We start from the raw sequence: 17,119 nt of genomic DNA on the forward strand, positions 1-17,119 counted from the left end.
TTTTTTGCTGTTTTAAAAATTCGACCCACCCCTTGCGGCACCTTATTTTCTGTTAAGATTGCCTCCACTACACTTGTGATTGGTCCAGAATAGGTTATATTGACACCTCATCAATGAGAGAACCACATCAGTCAGTTTTAAAATTCAATTATCAATACAATATAATAGGACTTTACAGGAGGTCGTTTGTAGAAAATTACTAAACATTAAAAAAATTAAAACATTTATAAATTACTTCTAAAAACATCCATAATAGAAATGTAGGTTTCATATGATTCTGCATGTACAATTCAAATTTTCATGGAGATAGTTTTAACATTCAAATGTTCTCTCCTGAAGAAGCAGACTAAGTCCTTGAAATGCATTGAGCGAAGAGTGTTCTTTAACGAATGCAGCCATGGTTTTGATTCAATTACACAGAATCATATGACACCTAATATTGTATTTCTCATGGCTGAAAGGGACATCTTTATGATGGATGTTTTTAGGAATGATTTATATATGTTTTAATGTGAATAAAGTTTGCTAATTTTCTACAAAAGGCATTGGTAAAATCCTAATATATTACATTGCTATATAGATGTTATTTTTGTGAAGGTTACAAAAATGATAAATGTTTTTTTGTTAAATAAAATGGGTCCAGGTAGTTTAGGCATTACACTTCTTGGTGGATGTTTTAGATGTTTTAGACAGCACTGTACTGCAGATAGGGTACTGTGGACGCTGCCCTTTCTCCTTTGGATAGCTTTCTCCTCAATGGTAACATATAAAGTGGCCTTGGCATGAGAGATCTCAGAAAAGGCCTAGAGGACCCAATGAGCTGTTAGGTGGCTTAAAGTGAAATAAAGTTATAAATGAAAATTTGTCAGCTGGACGGTTCTATATTGCAATAAAACAAACTTACCTGCCTCTTTGTAATTTTTTGAACCAAACTCAGCTCTCCACATTTCTTTTCTGGCATCTTCACCCAGTTAAGTGCTAAACTGCTAAAAACTACCTAAAAAAAGTTTAGGCTATGACACAGCTAAATCTTAAAAGCTGTATGGGTCTTGTGTTTTAACCTAGAGTACTATAACCAGTAAATCCCAAGCCAAGGTTGGGTTATTTGGCATACCCCTTAGTTCTACTTAGGATACAACATGGAGCAGACGTACCTGAAATCATCCCTCCCACGGTAATAAGCGTGCCATCAGTGTGTCACCTAGCGTGTGACCATACCAATAGCCTGAACTGTCATTAGTAACATACTCTCGGACTGCAATAAAAATGGCTATGGCTCAGAAAACTTGCCATGTGTATGAGCGTACAAATCAGTTAATGAGCCCTAAGAGGAATGCAATGTCAAATTTGAGACAAGAGGCAAAGAAGTAATTTCTTAACAAATTTACCAGGCAATGAAAAGTGGGTACTGTAAGAGAAATGCATGTGTTTTTTTTAAAACTTTCCTAATAACAAAGTGGTGAAGAAATATCTTTTGTAATATTTGTAATATCGTTGTTTGTAAAATATACTCCATATGTGTATGTTGTTTCCAGTATAGTGTCAGTCCAAACCAGGAGGGGAAACCACTGTTTGACCAGTGACCAATTAGAGGAAGGGCACGTGTCACCATAGAGAAGACAAGAATAATCTCTACTGTTCTAACAGCACACCACAGTCACCCATTTAAAGTGCCATACATGACTCTCATTCTCTGCAGATATCCATTCATTTCTCCAATTTACTTAAATCAGAATAACCCTCTCTCCTGTATTAACACTAAACTTTGGGCAAACCTAAAGCTTGTTCTATACCTCCCTTGCCCTATTCTGAACTTGTCTTTAAAACAGTAGTAAATGAATAACATGGTACAGGGGATTAGAATTGTACATAAAAAAGGTAACACTGGATTTCACCTTTAAGCCTGGCAGTGAAGTCCTCTTCATGCAGCTACCTGTGATGATGTGGTAATGATACTGCCTTGCTCCTACTTTTAGACCAGCATTGTTACCCCCAAGTATGCTTTGCACAGTAGCATAAAATCAGCAAAATTATCAAAATCAGCAATTATTTACAAGCATGTAGCTTGTCAGGCAGTACCTGACCACACCTAGTCTTGCCCACTGAATGGATAGCATTATCATGGTGCTGAAAGTCCCCTATTGTGATCTGGACTGTCAAGAAAGGAGAAAATGTGATTTGACATATGGGAAGGTAGAGTTTGTGTTCACTTTATCAGGCTTGCACATAAACTATTACATGCCACACTTAACATTACATAACATGCTTTAAAAGCCTTGTTTTTAAAACTTTATGAGTATCTTTGAGAAAAAACTGTGTGGTCCTTTGGAAAGGTGTGATGTGATAAACAGAAAAGGTAATATCTCTACAATAAGGTCCAAAATGTTCTGGCTTGTTAGGATTTTATGAAAATGAATCAGATAACTGTTGAGTCTTTTTAAATGACATACATGTCAGTCTTATTACAATTTATGAGATTTGGAACACTAACATACATTATATTGGCAGCCTAAAGAATTGGAATTTCAGTAGAAAAGGTCATATTACATTTTTTGCTGTGATTTATCAAACTTCACTTTGACAAGTGATCTGCCATGCTAGTTTTTTTAATTCATTTTATGGAGCATAAGTAAATATATTAAAAAAACACCAATTAATGTAGTTAAGTGTTTATTTGATCAATCATAACATGTATAATGCAATGTAATAATGTAAATATCTGAATTTTATATATCTCTTGTAATTTATATACTCTTGTGATCCTGGCAGCATACTGACTAGGAGAACCAGTACTTGTAATAGGGGAGTTGAACTTTATTTCCACTTTAAGCTTAAATGTAATGTTAGTGGATATGCATGGTTTACTCCTGAGCTAGGTTGCCTGCATGCTCACAGGTACATATGGATTTATTCTGGTGCTGGACAATTGCCATTAGGAAATTGAAACAATGCTTATGTGTCATCTTCAGTATCTTGGACACCATGCTTATAGGTAATTGTGGACTATAAAAAATACATTTTCTATAGCAGGTCGAAGTGAGTGAGATTAGTTTTCCATTATACAAAAGGGAAATAATGGTTTAATTTAACATTTTTACACATTTTTTTAGATTGATTGGTAAAACAGCAAAAGACCTTTACCCCCTGTCTGAACACATAAGACAGGGAAAGGAAGGTTGGCAAGGGGGTGAGTCACTCTTCTTACTCATTGGTGTTGATAAACTGAATAACTGAAGACTGTTAACTGTACAAAATGCACATCCATTAACCATTTTTAACATATTGGAGCTGTGTTAGCTTCAAATACCCAATCACATTCAAACAAAAATGTTAAAAAGAAGACATTTTTTTGTTGTATATTGGATGTTTGTAAATAAAACAGCTTCAAAGAATCTGTACCTTGTCTGTACTTCATTTTTAAGTCAATGCCATTAAGTTATCTGAGTATTTTTTTTAGCTTGAGCTACTGCGTTTTGTAAACATAGGGCTTTTAGTAAAACAGCCAAGTATAGCCTGGTAAAAATGTGAAATGAGCCACTTGCTGGTTTAATATGTAAATATAAAAGTTACATTTATTATATTGTTATATTCACCTGACAAAACTATTTTTACATTTCTAGTTCTGTTTATATTCAATGAAGACAATTTATATATAAAGATAAAGGTAATGTATTCTAAGTATAATGAAACCATTAACAACAAGTTAAAGTTGTAAAGTCTATTTTATCTACTATCAACCAGCTGGATAATACATATTCTCATTAGAGAACTACATTGAAGTACCTAAGGCATTAAATATATCTTGTGTTACATTGAAAGGGTAGTGTCAAGTTAAATTTTCCATGCTTTCATAAGGGTGCTATAGCTAAATATATCTAAGATAAAATGATGTGCAAAGTTATAATGAGACATGTCTTTCATATCCATCTAGTCAACAGTAATATTTTATCATAGCCCTATACAATACAGGTAATGGAGTACATGTTGAAATCCAGTCTCATAATCATGAAATAAATAGTGGTCAGTAAAAAATAAATGTATGTCATGGCAACAAGAGAAACCTGTCATTTGTATGCAAGCAACACATTAGATAATGTATGAGAATTAGAATCTGGCAAAGTCTGCCAGTGCTACTACATTACTTATGTTATTACTTGTTGGCAAATATTATCTAAAACCTACAACATGTTGTACTTGCTTTTTAAATAATTGCAGTAAAAACAGCTAATAATAAAATGTGAGTTTGGATGATGAGTTATTTAGAGTTGTTCCATGAACATTTACACTGTAATATTTTGATTATTTCTGCCGTACAAAAGCGAGAAATGACTCGGAATACAGAATACCAAATTTATAATGTCACTGTTATTTTCCTGAATACTGTTTAAAAAAGAAAAAATGAGCTGACGTTATATTTTAATAGCAATGATGAGTCTACCAGTTGGATAACCTGAAACATTATGGTACTCGTAGATAAGGATAGGGTGTGAGTGTGTACTTACCTTGGGTTTTTGTCAAATCCTGGGTGTTTGCTGGAATTACCAATACAAACTTTTTAATACCATAATGCGCTGAACAGGCTTTGAACATTGTCAGCTGAGTTAAAGGGCAATGGCATATTCTCTGCCCTGCAGAACTACAGCCACAGATTCTAGGTGACTTTATTGACCAAATTTGATCAATGACAGCACTTAGTATGTTCTGTGCTGTCATCATAGTGCAAGAAAACTGTCATATTGTAGGAGTAATATGACAGTAAAGCTTGGTGGTTTGTTTAATCCTTAACGGGGGTATGTAAGGGTTACTTAGGTACCCCCTGTACTCACTGCCCGGGGTAAAATAATAAACCCCATATTTAAAGGGTTTCTAACATTAAGGCCTCATGCCTTCCCTCAACAATGGGGGTCCCACAGTTTAGGGACAGGGATGTTAGTATTTGCCAGGGAAGCCCCTTTAAATAACAGCACAACCCCAAAATATTCATTGCCCCATCCAGTATGAATTCAGGGGTACATAATACCCCTTACCCATTTCCCGAAAATCATCAAATACGATATATATGAAGACATCCTTACAGTTATTTTTAAAACAACACATGCTTAACAATTTTTTAATTTCAAGAAGTGCTCGTCAATCACGTTGACCAGCGATGTAAATCTTTGCATCAATCACAACGAAAGATGACTGACAATGTTAGTGTGTCGCATTCCTGAATGACAGATCCTTAGGGGTTCGCTAATAACGCAAGGAATCCAAGAGCTATTTCAGTGGCCAGCAGAAGAAGATTCCATGGACACAACACGTGTGTAAAGTTTTTTAAATAATGGATCTCCTCTAGAGAGGGAATATGATCTTTAAAATATTAGTTATCAGAAGTAAAACTCAGCTTCTCGTTTTTTAAAGACAACAGTTTGTTACAAGTCTCACTTTCTAAGGGTATGAAGTTGTCAATTTTGCGCGCTAATGAAACATTATGAGTTACATGGTAAAGTATACAAACATATCCATACTATATTTAATAATATATAATCATAGTACTTCTTTTGCTGTCTGTGGAATGTCAGATTTATTATAATGTTTGTAAACAGACATATTCTTGAGTAACATAAGATATATTCAATTGTAGATAGGAATAGACACATCCACAGGCGAACAGAGATATACAAGTAGAGAGCTTTTTACATGCTGGGGATTTTAAAATGTAAATAGATTTATTTGTTTCCCCATATGCTGAAGAAGCTGTCTCTCTGTATGATTTGTCTTGCATTTCTGGAAAATTTGATCAATAATACACAAAGTGTTTTCCTGAACAAGGTCAACCTTACCTTAACCACTTCAGCTCCTGAGGGGCATAAAAGCTTCTCCACCACTATTAAGGCAGATAAATTACATTTTCCCTTATGCAATTACTGATGAACTGTCTACTGGCAAGTTACAATGTCTGATTAGAATTGTATGACTAGAGCTGTGTATAAATCACTTTAAACTTTAAATTAAAATACTCTACAGCCCAGCAACAGGGAGTATTGTGAGTCACTGGTGAAGGAAAGTATAATAAAGACAAGACACATAAACAATTAAATCTGATTTATACTAACAAAGTTGTCTGAGGCCCCACAACTTAAGAAGTCTTTGATTAAATTACACATGAACGCAAGTACATTCATTTAGGAAGTTTGCATGCAGTAAAGTGAAACTCTATAACACCAGTCTATTTATTAACAAGGAATGAATATACTCAATGAAGCATGAGCATTTTAATGTCATGCTGAGTAGTTTACATCCAAGTATATTGGAACAGAACAGGATGTAAAAATGGAGTTCTTGCATTCATTTCAGTGAATCGAGCTTTAATTCCCAGCCATAGCAGATTTTCTTATACAGAACATTCAAACATATAGAACACAATTTATTATATCTGCTGGTACTATGTGGACCGCTGCTAAACAATATTTTAAGAAGTAAGATTCCAAAAAGAGGTGGAATAAGCAAGCAGCCAGTTTTAAAATGTAAGTTAATACATATTTAGAAGCAGCGCTCCCAGCTACAGAAAGATTACTTATCTAAAAAGCCCTTGGACTCAAACCGTCTAGATAATAGATTACCTAATGTAAGTGGTTCCTGAATAATAAATTATATTATAATTAATACATGAAAGACAAAATACGCTATTCACTTAGACAATGTCAAATGAAATATTGGGACTGGCTTGATGAGATGGTTCAGTTCAAATCAGAAGGCTAATGCACTTTACTAGCGTCTTCATACATCTTTAGTATAAGGATACCTAATTAGTGCACAATTTTATTAAAAAGTATAATTTGAATTATAATATACGCAAATATCACTTCTACGCATCACACACACAGATCATTGCCAAAGCCAATGCTAAGCTATAGTCTGATTTACTTTTGATAAACTCTCAGCAAGTTGAACTTGCTGGCACAGATGTGACAACAGTGTTACACACTTGCTGTCCAACTGATTTATTGGTTTGGCTGGAAACAAAGAAAATACACTTCAGTTTTTAAACAACATATGATGAGGCTCGGTGACAAATAACAGCAGCCAGCATCGCTCTATACACATATAAAGCTCAATCCTTAATTAGAAGACTGATTGGCAAGAGGTGCTTTAATGATAAATCTGCTGTTATCACACTAGCATCTCTAATGAGAAAAGAATCTAAGGAACAAATGCACAAATAAAGTAAGCAATGCATATATATGCTGGAGAATGATTCTTGTAATTGCCAAAAATGGTTTCTAATTATTCTTCATTAAGTTCCATGAAAGTATTAGCATCAGTAAAAGGACTGGAGAAAAGAAAAGTGCCCCTGTTGTCAGATGATATGTTTAAGTATCAGAATACAATTCTACAGCAGCAGGAAACAAAGAATTTATTGTTTTAGGGATGGATTAGATGACATGTTAAACAACACATGCAAATGCAGTGGTGACACGTGGAAACTAGCATGACTTACCTTGGTACTTTTCAGTTCAAGGCAGCATTTAGTAACCTTTAGTCTTTAGATCCTGTAGAGTTAGATCCTGTAGAGTTACCTGTCTGTTCTCAGCAGCAGCTTATTCAGTGACAAAGCCAGCAAGATACTAAACTGCTTCCAGCATAGCCTCTTCTGCAAGGATAGACACAAGGTACAGTCATTGCAAGCATGCAGCCAGCTGGAATGATCCACACCTCTGTGCAACACACTGTTCTAATGTACCAGGAGGATTCCAGCAGGAAGATACAGGGAGCACCAAGAAATGATGGCAAAACTATTTCATTGCACGATCTCCAGCTGCTGATGGCATCTCTCTTGCTGCATCTTGGAGGCTTGCAGTCATTTGTTTCCTTGCCTGCTTTGACTTCTCTGCCTCTTATCACTATCACTGCATCCTTTGCAGCATTAGGATTGGCAGGAGCAGCCAATTCCTTCAGCTGATCACCCCCAGGACTCTCAAGGACTACAAGCTGTTGTGATGTCATCCGGATAGTGGGATGTAACACATGGATCCTTTCCAACACAAAGCTAATTCAGAGATCAGCTGCATTGCTTTCACACCACACTGCCTGATTAGAAACTCCTGAAGGATTTGCAGAAATCTGTCACTATACAGTTGGGACAGTTCTTTACACACCAGCATGTGTCATCTAGCACCCAGCTCCTGACACCTTCAATCAGCAGTCAGAGAAATTCACATGGAGAGAAAAAAACTGACAGGCTACAGATTTCTTCTTCTTGTCTAGCAATCAATTCATGCAAGACAATGCAAGATTTCTAAAGTAGGAAGGTTTAATAATTAGGTCACAGATTTTAAATGAATGCAGAATGATCTGATTGTAATCAAATGGGTAGAGCAAACTTGGATGACAGGTTGAAAGCAGCTGTGAGCTGTTTAATTATACTTTGATGTATTCAAACTGGATTAATAGGAATGATTAAAAAATAAAAGCATATTATTATTACTGATTGAAGATGTATTTACATTATAGGGGTAGATCTTTAAAACAGAGCATATTTGCACCAAACCTTGACTGCAGGTGGATCTTCTGGTTGCATGTGCTTTAGAATACAGAGAATGAATATCACATTCATTGTTTTATCAGTAATTGTGAAAAGCTATGCACGTGTATATATATATATATATATATATATATATATATATATATATATATATATATATATACACAATTGTCTGGCAATTCTTTAGCATGCATACAGTGATCCCCTGAAGTCATTTAAGCTATGTACACACTTTCAATGGTTCTCACCCAATAATTGGCTCAGGGCTGATATCGGATGAAAATCTCAGCGTGTACAGCGTGCGTCGTTCATCGTCCGAACGGCTGTCCTGGCGGATCCACGGACGATAAACAACGAACGATCCTAATGTAAGTGAAGGGGGAGAGCGCACAGCTGGGTGCCACTCCGTCGCTCTCCCCCTCCCCTCTGCATAGAGCAGAACGGTGCTGTATGTACAGCATTGTTCATGCATCGTGGAGTGCTTAGTCGTTGGAAAGGATAGTGAAAGATTGCAAGTGTGTATGCAGCTTTAGTCATCTGTTGTAGCCAATCACTAAATGACTAACCAGGCATGCTCACTGTTGTTTCCTATGGAGGAGCACAAAACGGCAGGCCTTCTGTTTGTTCTACAGAACTGAACAAAGATGTGTGTACAGTGCTTAAATATTCAACTGTCACTGGTAATGATCAAGTGCCACCAATTTGACATGTGTGCATAGCTTTATAAAAAAGGCTGTGTATTTGGGGTATATATAGGGAACCCAGAAATACATTTAGGGTGCATCTCTAAAGGGACCACCAGCAGGAGAAAGGTCATAATTTTAGAATGTTTAGCTTTACTATGACCCCATTTAGAATACTGTGTCCAGTTCTGAACGGTATAGAAAGAAAGAAAGATATTGATCAATTGGCATAAGTCCATAGACAGGCAATGAAAAATGTTCAAGGTCTAAGTAATAAAATGAATCAGGAGAAATAGAGGAATTCAAAGCTGCACTCTGGGCAAACTGCTAAGTATATATTTATGCCACACAGCATGGTCTTTTCTGGCAAGGAAGGCAAGGTTCTCTCCTGCAGCTGACTTCCAGGTTACCCCTGCAACCCCGCAATGTGGTGGAATTAACTCCTTTCTTTGTCACTTTGGTCTCTTTTCCTTGTAATGATACACAACCAATAACTCCTTGTGCTGCTTTTATTCCAATAATCTGAGCTCTCCTGTTCACGGACTGCAAGATGCTATCAAGTCATATTTGGGTGTTTACACTGCTTGCGTTACAATTGTTAAATATATATATATAATTTTTTTAAGAAACAACTAACAAATGATGGTGTGTTGCAGTGTTAGAAGCATGCTGATAATAAAAAACTGGAAAGATGAAATCATCAATTTGCTGGGTATCCTTTCACTGTCCAGTCACTGGGTGGTGGAGGGGACAGATAAGTTAAAACTCAGTATAGAAAGATTAATTTCTCATCCCCTGCTTGTCAAGGCTGTGTGCTGTATTGGAGCTGTGTAGATCTTAAGAATGGATGGACAGAAATACAAACCTTTTGGGAGGAAAAACAGCTCCCGCATATATTGAATCTGTGTTTTTAGCTGTTTAACATTAGTGCATTAATGTTTACAGCTTTAATAATGTATTATCTGTGCCCTTTATATCTGTCTGAAATACAGTTTCATCATATTTAAACTAGAAAAGAAGGGGAAAGGTGGCGGTGTTGGGAAACACAAAAGTATGTATCTGATACCCAGGGAATATCTGATTGCCTTAGAGAAATACATTTTTGGTGGAATTTTTCTTGAAGTAAAATGGCCCATGTTTTACGGAAGTTTTTTTGCTTCCCTCTGGATTACCTCTGAATCAACCATGCATATAGGTTTCTATCTAGAATATGCAGGTTTCTGCTATATTTATTTCCCTAGTGGCTGAACTTGATGGACTTGTGTCTTTCTTTACCTGACTAACCATGTATCTTAAACAAAAAACTAAAATGAATATGTTACAGCTTATCAGTCCTTGGGTGTAGTTGCTGTATTATCTTTTTCAGGCTTTGTTTACCTTTATTTTCAAGTGCTGACCCGGAAAACACCATACTTCATGTCCCTAGGCGACTATACTAATTTCTTATCTATGAATGGATTCATGGCTCTCACAGGGCCTGGATGAAGCAATTAGTAATATTTGTCTTTATTTAATGTACAGCGCTGCATAATATGTTGGCGCTATATAAATCCTGTTTTTTTTTTTATTAATAGTAAAAAAAATAGTAAAAATAATAATAATAATAATATATTCCATCATATGCTGGAATAATTGGATTAGTGTTTATTGCAATAGGCAGAATATTATACTGAATGCTTTATTTTATTCATACAGTAGAAAACACGAACATTTATGAAAAGATCCACAAGTATTTTCTGCAGTTCCTGAAAATATTCTTACCCTGTAAAATGAAAATGTCTGGTAACCTGCAATATATGATATTTTTGTATATGGGTTTAGATATACAGGTAGTCCTTAAGTTAAGGACATCTGAGATACAGACGACTCCTAGATATGAACGAGACTTCCCTGCTTGTTTGTGTGCTGGACGGAAGCTTGATGGGGGGGGGAGGGACAGCTTGCATGACTTGCAGAAGAAATCTTTTGCTTAACACAGCTGAGCCTGAGCTCTTCTGCAACCTCTAGTAACTCTTTAATGACCAAGACAAACTCTGCAGTTGTTTCTTGTACCTGTTCCAACTTATATACAAATTCAATTTAAGAACAAACCTACAGTCCCTATCTCATATGTAACGCGGGGACTACCTGTACATTAAACATGGGAATAAGGTGAGCACCCTAGATCAAGAACATGGAGAATGATCCCAAACTAGCAGGAGGAAAGTGTAACATTAGAAAGTATTGTTTTACTGAAGGAATAATGGGTGCTTGGAAGACACTTGTAGCAGAGAAAGTCAATTAATAGTAAATATGTGTGAATATATTTGGGATTTGTGCTGTCTTTTAGCACCGTGCATATTTTAATGTGGCAAAGCGAGCATGATAAAAGTAGCAAAGCACAGAAACATGTAGAAAGCCTCTCTAAAATGCAGTCAAGCACAACTGAACATGGCAAAATGTACATTAAAGATGCGCTCTACATGCAGCATTTTTATAACACTATAGTGTGCATTCAACCTTATTACAATTGAAATAAACTTATGAGCTGAGAGAAAAATGACCCATTCAGTTATATACAGGAAATAAATGATTAATAGCATGCCTTTAATATGTGGTTTTTTGGTTCACGCAGCAGTGGCTTGTAAGCTTTAAGTGTTTCTTACATATAGTTTTTAGAGAATAGCTATAACATAGCCACAAAATACATGGCAGTTTCACGACAGTAAGGAGCCACCAAAGGCAGATATTTATGACAAAACAGCATATTTACAACATTGTTTTGCTAGATGATCCTCATCTTAGAATTATTAGCTTTGGCTTTCTTTGTCTTTACATAAATCAGTAATTAGATTTGTTACAGGGGAACTTCTTTACAAATGTCAAAGAGTGTGTGTTTGGCTCCACAGATGGTAACTAGCATAGAGGTATGCCCTGGTGAGGGAATGCACAACAAATTAGAGTGAAGAAAATCTATGCTTCTTGCTTATTAGAGGGTTAAATAGCAGCTCCAGGCAGCTAGGAGTACAGTCATTCAGTGTATTGCTATTGTTCTCCAGGAAACATGTGCTGTGGCAGGGAACAGTCTGTTTAGGCTGTCAGTCTGAGTTTTATGTAATGCACTGCCACTAGGTTTCATGAAAATCCTAACACCTATTCCTCGATAAAGCTACTCTATTGCTATTTTAGCTGTTAAAAGAAAATATGTCATAAGAAACATATGTCTGCTGCAATTGCTGACCTCCGTTGGAAAATGCAGGATGCATGGCCATCTTATAGTCAATCTTTAAGTGGCTGATACAGAAAATATTTCTGAGTTCATTTTGACATCAATAACTTTATATTTGCTCGGGGTTTGTGGGATAGCTGTGTCTAAACTTGAAACATTAAATAGCCTTATTTTATCTTTCTACAGATGACCAGCATAAGTTTGGCCATTGACCGAAGGCTCTGGATGTTGGAAATGTTAGAGAAATGCTGAAAGCGTGATGCTTAGCACAAGGAGAGTTTATAGAAAAAGACAACTTAGGTGAACTGATTTTATTCAGACAGGTAAAATATCCACTTTACAATTAGGACTGCTCAGCTCATCAACAAAAGATGCCAAACCCTAAAGCTTTATGCCATTATTTTGTTTTAAACAAAGCCAAGCTACAACACAAGCAACGTGAGAACCGTAGCAGTGCTGACATATGGCAATGGCTTTGTTAATAATCAACAGTGTTGATTTATAGGGGCAGAACTGCTTTTGTTGGACCCATAAAAAATTATGTGATAGACAATAGGCTTGATCCAAATTTTGATCCAAATTTGAATCCCATTTTGACTATTTCATTGCAGTAATACATTACATTAATATATAGTGGAATTTCTCGTTTTACAGTAGAATTTAGAATGACTACATGTGTCCACCCCATTTACAGCCCAGACCTTCTATATGCAATACAATAAATAATACAGTACATATTTTAAGTTGAATTCTGTTGGAAAGGAGCAAGGCCAGAATTCATCCAGAACTGTACAGTAGAATATCTCCTTTTCATGCTGAGTTCCAGCAAAATCAAGGAAACATGCATCAAGAGGGAACCTTATTACAACAAAGATATGCTTCATCCAGTAGAAATTCCTTTTTTTTTCAAATTGAGATTTGGTAGCATTAAGGCATGCATCTGCCTAGCCATAGAACCAGGTTACAGAAAGGCCAGGCTTCATCCATTAGAATTAGACAGTGGAGTTTCTAATTTGTTTTGTAGAACTTTGCAAGACATGAGCCACAGGTTATAGCTGGGCCCAATATTATCCAGTTCTGTTACAAGATTTCATCTTACAAGATACAAGAACCAAGACATGGGTCTGAACAGACCCAGATTGCATAGGGGCCAGCTTCAACCATTACAACAGTGAAATTTATTTTTTTTTAGAAAAAGTCATGGCAGACCCAATACATAAAGCAGGGACCACTTTTTTACACAAAATATTAACATACATGTAAACTTGTTATGCTAACACACTTGGTAATGCACTTGGTTGTAGGACCTATGAAGAACCCAGGCACACTTCACTAAGCAAATCAATATTGAATATTAAGCACTGGCAGGGTCCAGTTTTCTGAGCCAAGTCCTACTTCAGACCACAGGAGGAATAATAAATTTAGCAGGAAGATTTTTTTTTTTTTTTTGAAACATTGTTGGCAAGGCCCATTTTTTAAAAAAAGGCCCCATTTCATCTAGTAGAAAAACACAGTACAAAATGTTGTTTTTTTAAAAAAGAAAAACTGCATAGGCAAGGCAACAAAATGAAGACAATTCACACAAATGCATAAACACTACAAATGTTTGTGTGAATTTTAATTTTTGAGTCAAATTCATTATGGTTGAATTTTTGACACTCATCCCTAAAAGGAAACCGTGCCTTTTTACATTTTGTTTCTGGATTCAAATTGTAATTATATTTGCTGGTTTCCAAACCTCTGAATATTATTAAAAACAGCAGCTGGAAAACCACTCTAGGTATCCTATTTCTTCAAGGACTATTCTTGATAACACATAAAAACAAGGACCAGGGCTACCCCACTGATGTCTATCAGTGATTATTGATCTGGCGCTATCTACAATAAAAAAAACTCTGGTATCTATCTCTGAATTGGATCAAGTACCTCTAAATAGCTGCTCCACAGAAAAATGTTGGGTGATACAGAACAACTGACATCCTTCCCCCAGGTCTATCCTTGGTTTAACTAATGAGTTCTATGGGTACACTTCTTACCAATGTCCCCTGAAGAAGCAGGTATTGTAAAATGCTTCAGAAGCTCTAGGACGCAAAAGCAACTTGTGTATCATTGAAACTCACAATAAACTGTTGTCTATGGACTAATGCTTTAACCTATGTAGACCCAATATTATGTTGGAACAGTTGTACGTCAATGTATGTGTGATGAAATCAAACGTGTCATTTGTTATTGTATTTTGTGAACCAAAAATTTTTTTTTATTGGAATAGACTTTTGTGAACCAAAAATTTTTTTATTGGAATAGACTAATCTATGTACATTCTCTGTATTTATATTTAGGATTGGTTCAAATTTTCTGTAACTATGTAAGTATAAAGGAATGTTTTCTTTAGCTTTCTCCTTAATAGTGTTCAACAATTAATATCTTGGTAGACTAATCTCACTTTAAGCCTGCTACACATACTATAGTATAAAGTTGAATAAAAACCCGAATTTTTTCTTGCCTAAATTTGACATTGGAAAGAGAACCTCGGTTTATACCCGGACCTCGGAATGGTACTGTGCACTCACGTAAAGTGTTCACAAAAGATTATTCGAACAGGAGAAAGTGATCCAAAATAACTAACTGAAAAGTACACAATACTTTAACCTGTAAAAAGGGGGAAAAGGTAAACAGACTGAGCCCATGTGCTGTCATTTTTTCCACCTTTAAAAAAAAAGTTTTTTTTTTTAAAATCAAAACACCATAGATGTATTTATTCACAATATTGTTTTTGACATTTTTTTTTATTACAATTTTGAATATTAGCAATGACAGCCAAATTTTGTGCCTCAGGTTTATACTTGAGTCAATGTAGTTTACTGCTTTATTCAGGTAATAGTAGTTACCTCGGTCTATATTCAGATCAGAATAAATTTGAGTATATACAGTAGCTTGTGTCATAGAAACAATACACTCTTTACTGGTAGCTACAACCTTGAACTACATTGCCCAAGCTTGGGGTCACACGAGGGAACAACCTTTTTTTTTAAATCATGGACAACAGTAATGAGTGACTGGCATTTACTCTGGCAAATCTCTGTTGGAATCAATGCTTTATTTAAGCTCATAAATCAATGCAAGCAACCATTTGAGAATAATGTGAAATGCTTTAGCAAATTTCAAATACACTGGATCCACAGCTACCCCTTTTACCTAAAATTCTGCTTAATTTACTTTACTTATCTATTGCTTGTTTTACTTAGAAAGCCACAAATAGCTGATGAAGCTCCCTTAATGAATAATAATAGTTAGAAATTCACCGACTGCTTTTTTTGTATACTGCACAAGTAATACAGTCAACTGACAAGTTAAATAATATTTGAAAGGTGCCACTGGGCTGCAAATTTTGCAAGGAGATTTTTTCAAAAAAAAGTGTTGACAGGGCCTTATTTTTCAAGAAAGGCTGCACATTATTTAGTAGAAATGTTTATATTTGCAGGAAATCTGTTTGGTATAAGTGTAGCACTAGGATAATTTAGAATATAAAGACAATTTACACTCATGCACGAACACTACAAATGCGTAAACAGACTGTAAAAACTAATAACGAGTAAGAATTAACTCTTTATGCTATTTTCTACCGCCCAGGTAATACAATCATAGACTTGTTTCAATAGGATTTAGAAGAGTCACTAGGATTGCAAATATGTAAACTGTATTTAGTTACTTGGCTTTAATGGTGTAGGCTCTGTAGCTTATCCTGGTTCTGTGACCTTGTCGGCCACCCGTCTAAATCAAGTATGCAGGAGGAAAGTGCAAACTTTTAAAGGGTTGCATGTTTGCCTAGCATCGGTGAATTATTAGATGCTGAGTAAGTGATGTCAGGATTAGGATGACAGCCCCCCAAAACAAGACAGCAATGCCAGCTCCCATATTTCTTTTCTTAAAGGTTGTCTTTTTAGGGACAGGTTGTTATGAAAAGCCTTAATAAACCATTTTATCTTTGCAACCTCATGACAACCAATCTGTGTGAACACACATTTATAATATATGTGTAAAACAAACATACCTTGAAAACACCTCCAGAATCCAGCTTTGCTCACATCCTGTAACATGGGGACTACATTTCCTCTACTTTGTCTGATGCCCCAAATTATGTACTGTATGTCTGCTGCAATGTTATATTATTAAAGGGAAATAACTCAGCGTATACTTACCTTTTCCTGTTTGGATTTTCCTCTTCTTCCGCTTGTTCAGGTCTTTGGCCATCTTAATTGGCTGGGCCAGGGTGTCAAAACTTTTCTGCAGGAGAGTCCTGTCTGATCCCAATTTTTGAAAGTGGAACTTTAAAAGTTTATTATTTTATTTATTTCAGCTGACTGACTAGTACATCTTTAGCTAATTGGCTGTCAATAATCATTAGCAAATATATGAAAAATGTATTATTGTTTCACGCAACTGCTGTGGCATTATTTTTTGAACAAGAGCGTATCACACAATTACTTTTGTTTTAATTGTGCCAGTTCTTGATTCCTAAACTGATTGCAAATGCAGTACGAATAACAAATATTTTAATTAATGAGGCTGAAGGTCTTGCCAGGAAACTAATAGGGAACCATTTATAGTTTTTCCAAGATGTTCAGGTAGGCCTGGAGCCACATCTTTCCTTTAGCCAAAAAGAGAGGGCTGGAAACTTAGTATATAACAAGAAAATACATC

The 17,119-nt window shown here is 35.7% G+C and overlaps 1 protein-coding gene across 1 annotated transcript in view; it reads right to left on the reverse strand.

Moving 5' to 3' along the window:
• LOC140327433 (bifunctional heparan sulfate N-deacetylase/N-sulfotransferase 4-like) overlaps positions 1-8,223 on the reverse strand; it is a 144,697-nt gene extending 136,474 nt beyond the window's left edge. The window contains exon 1 of the mRNA XM_072406819.1: positions 7,484-8,223. The gene's annotated coding sequence lies outside the window, so the exon portion shown is untranslated. The remainder of the gene's footprint in view (positions 1-7,483) is intronic.
• Between the last annotated feature and the right edge of the window lie 8,896 nt (positions 8,224-17,119).

The sequence above is a fragment of the Pyxicephalus adspersus genome, chromosome 3, assembly GCF_032062135.1.
Source record: "Pyxicephalus adspersus chromosome 3, UCB_Pads_2.0, whole genome shotgun sequence".
In the NCBI taxonomy this organism is placed as follows: domain Eukaryota; kingdom Metazoa; phylum Chordata; class Amphibia; order Anura; family Pyxicephalidae; genus Pyxicephalus; species Pyxicephalus adspersus.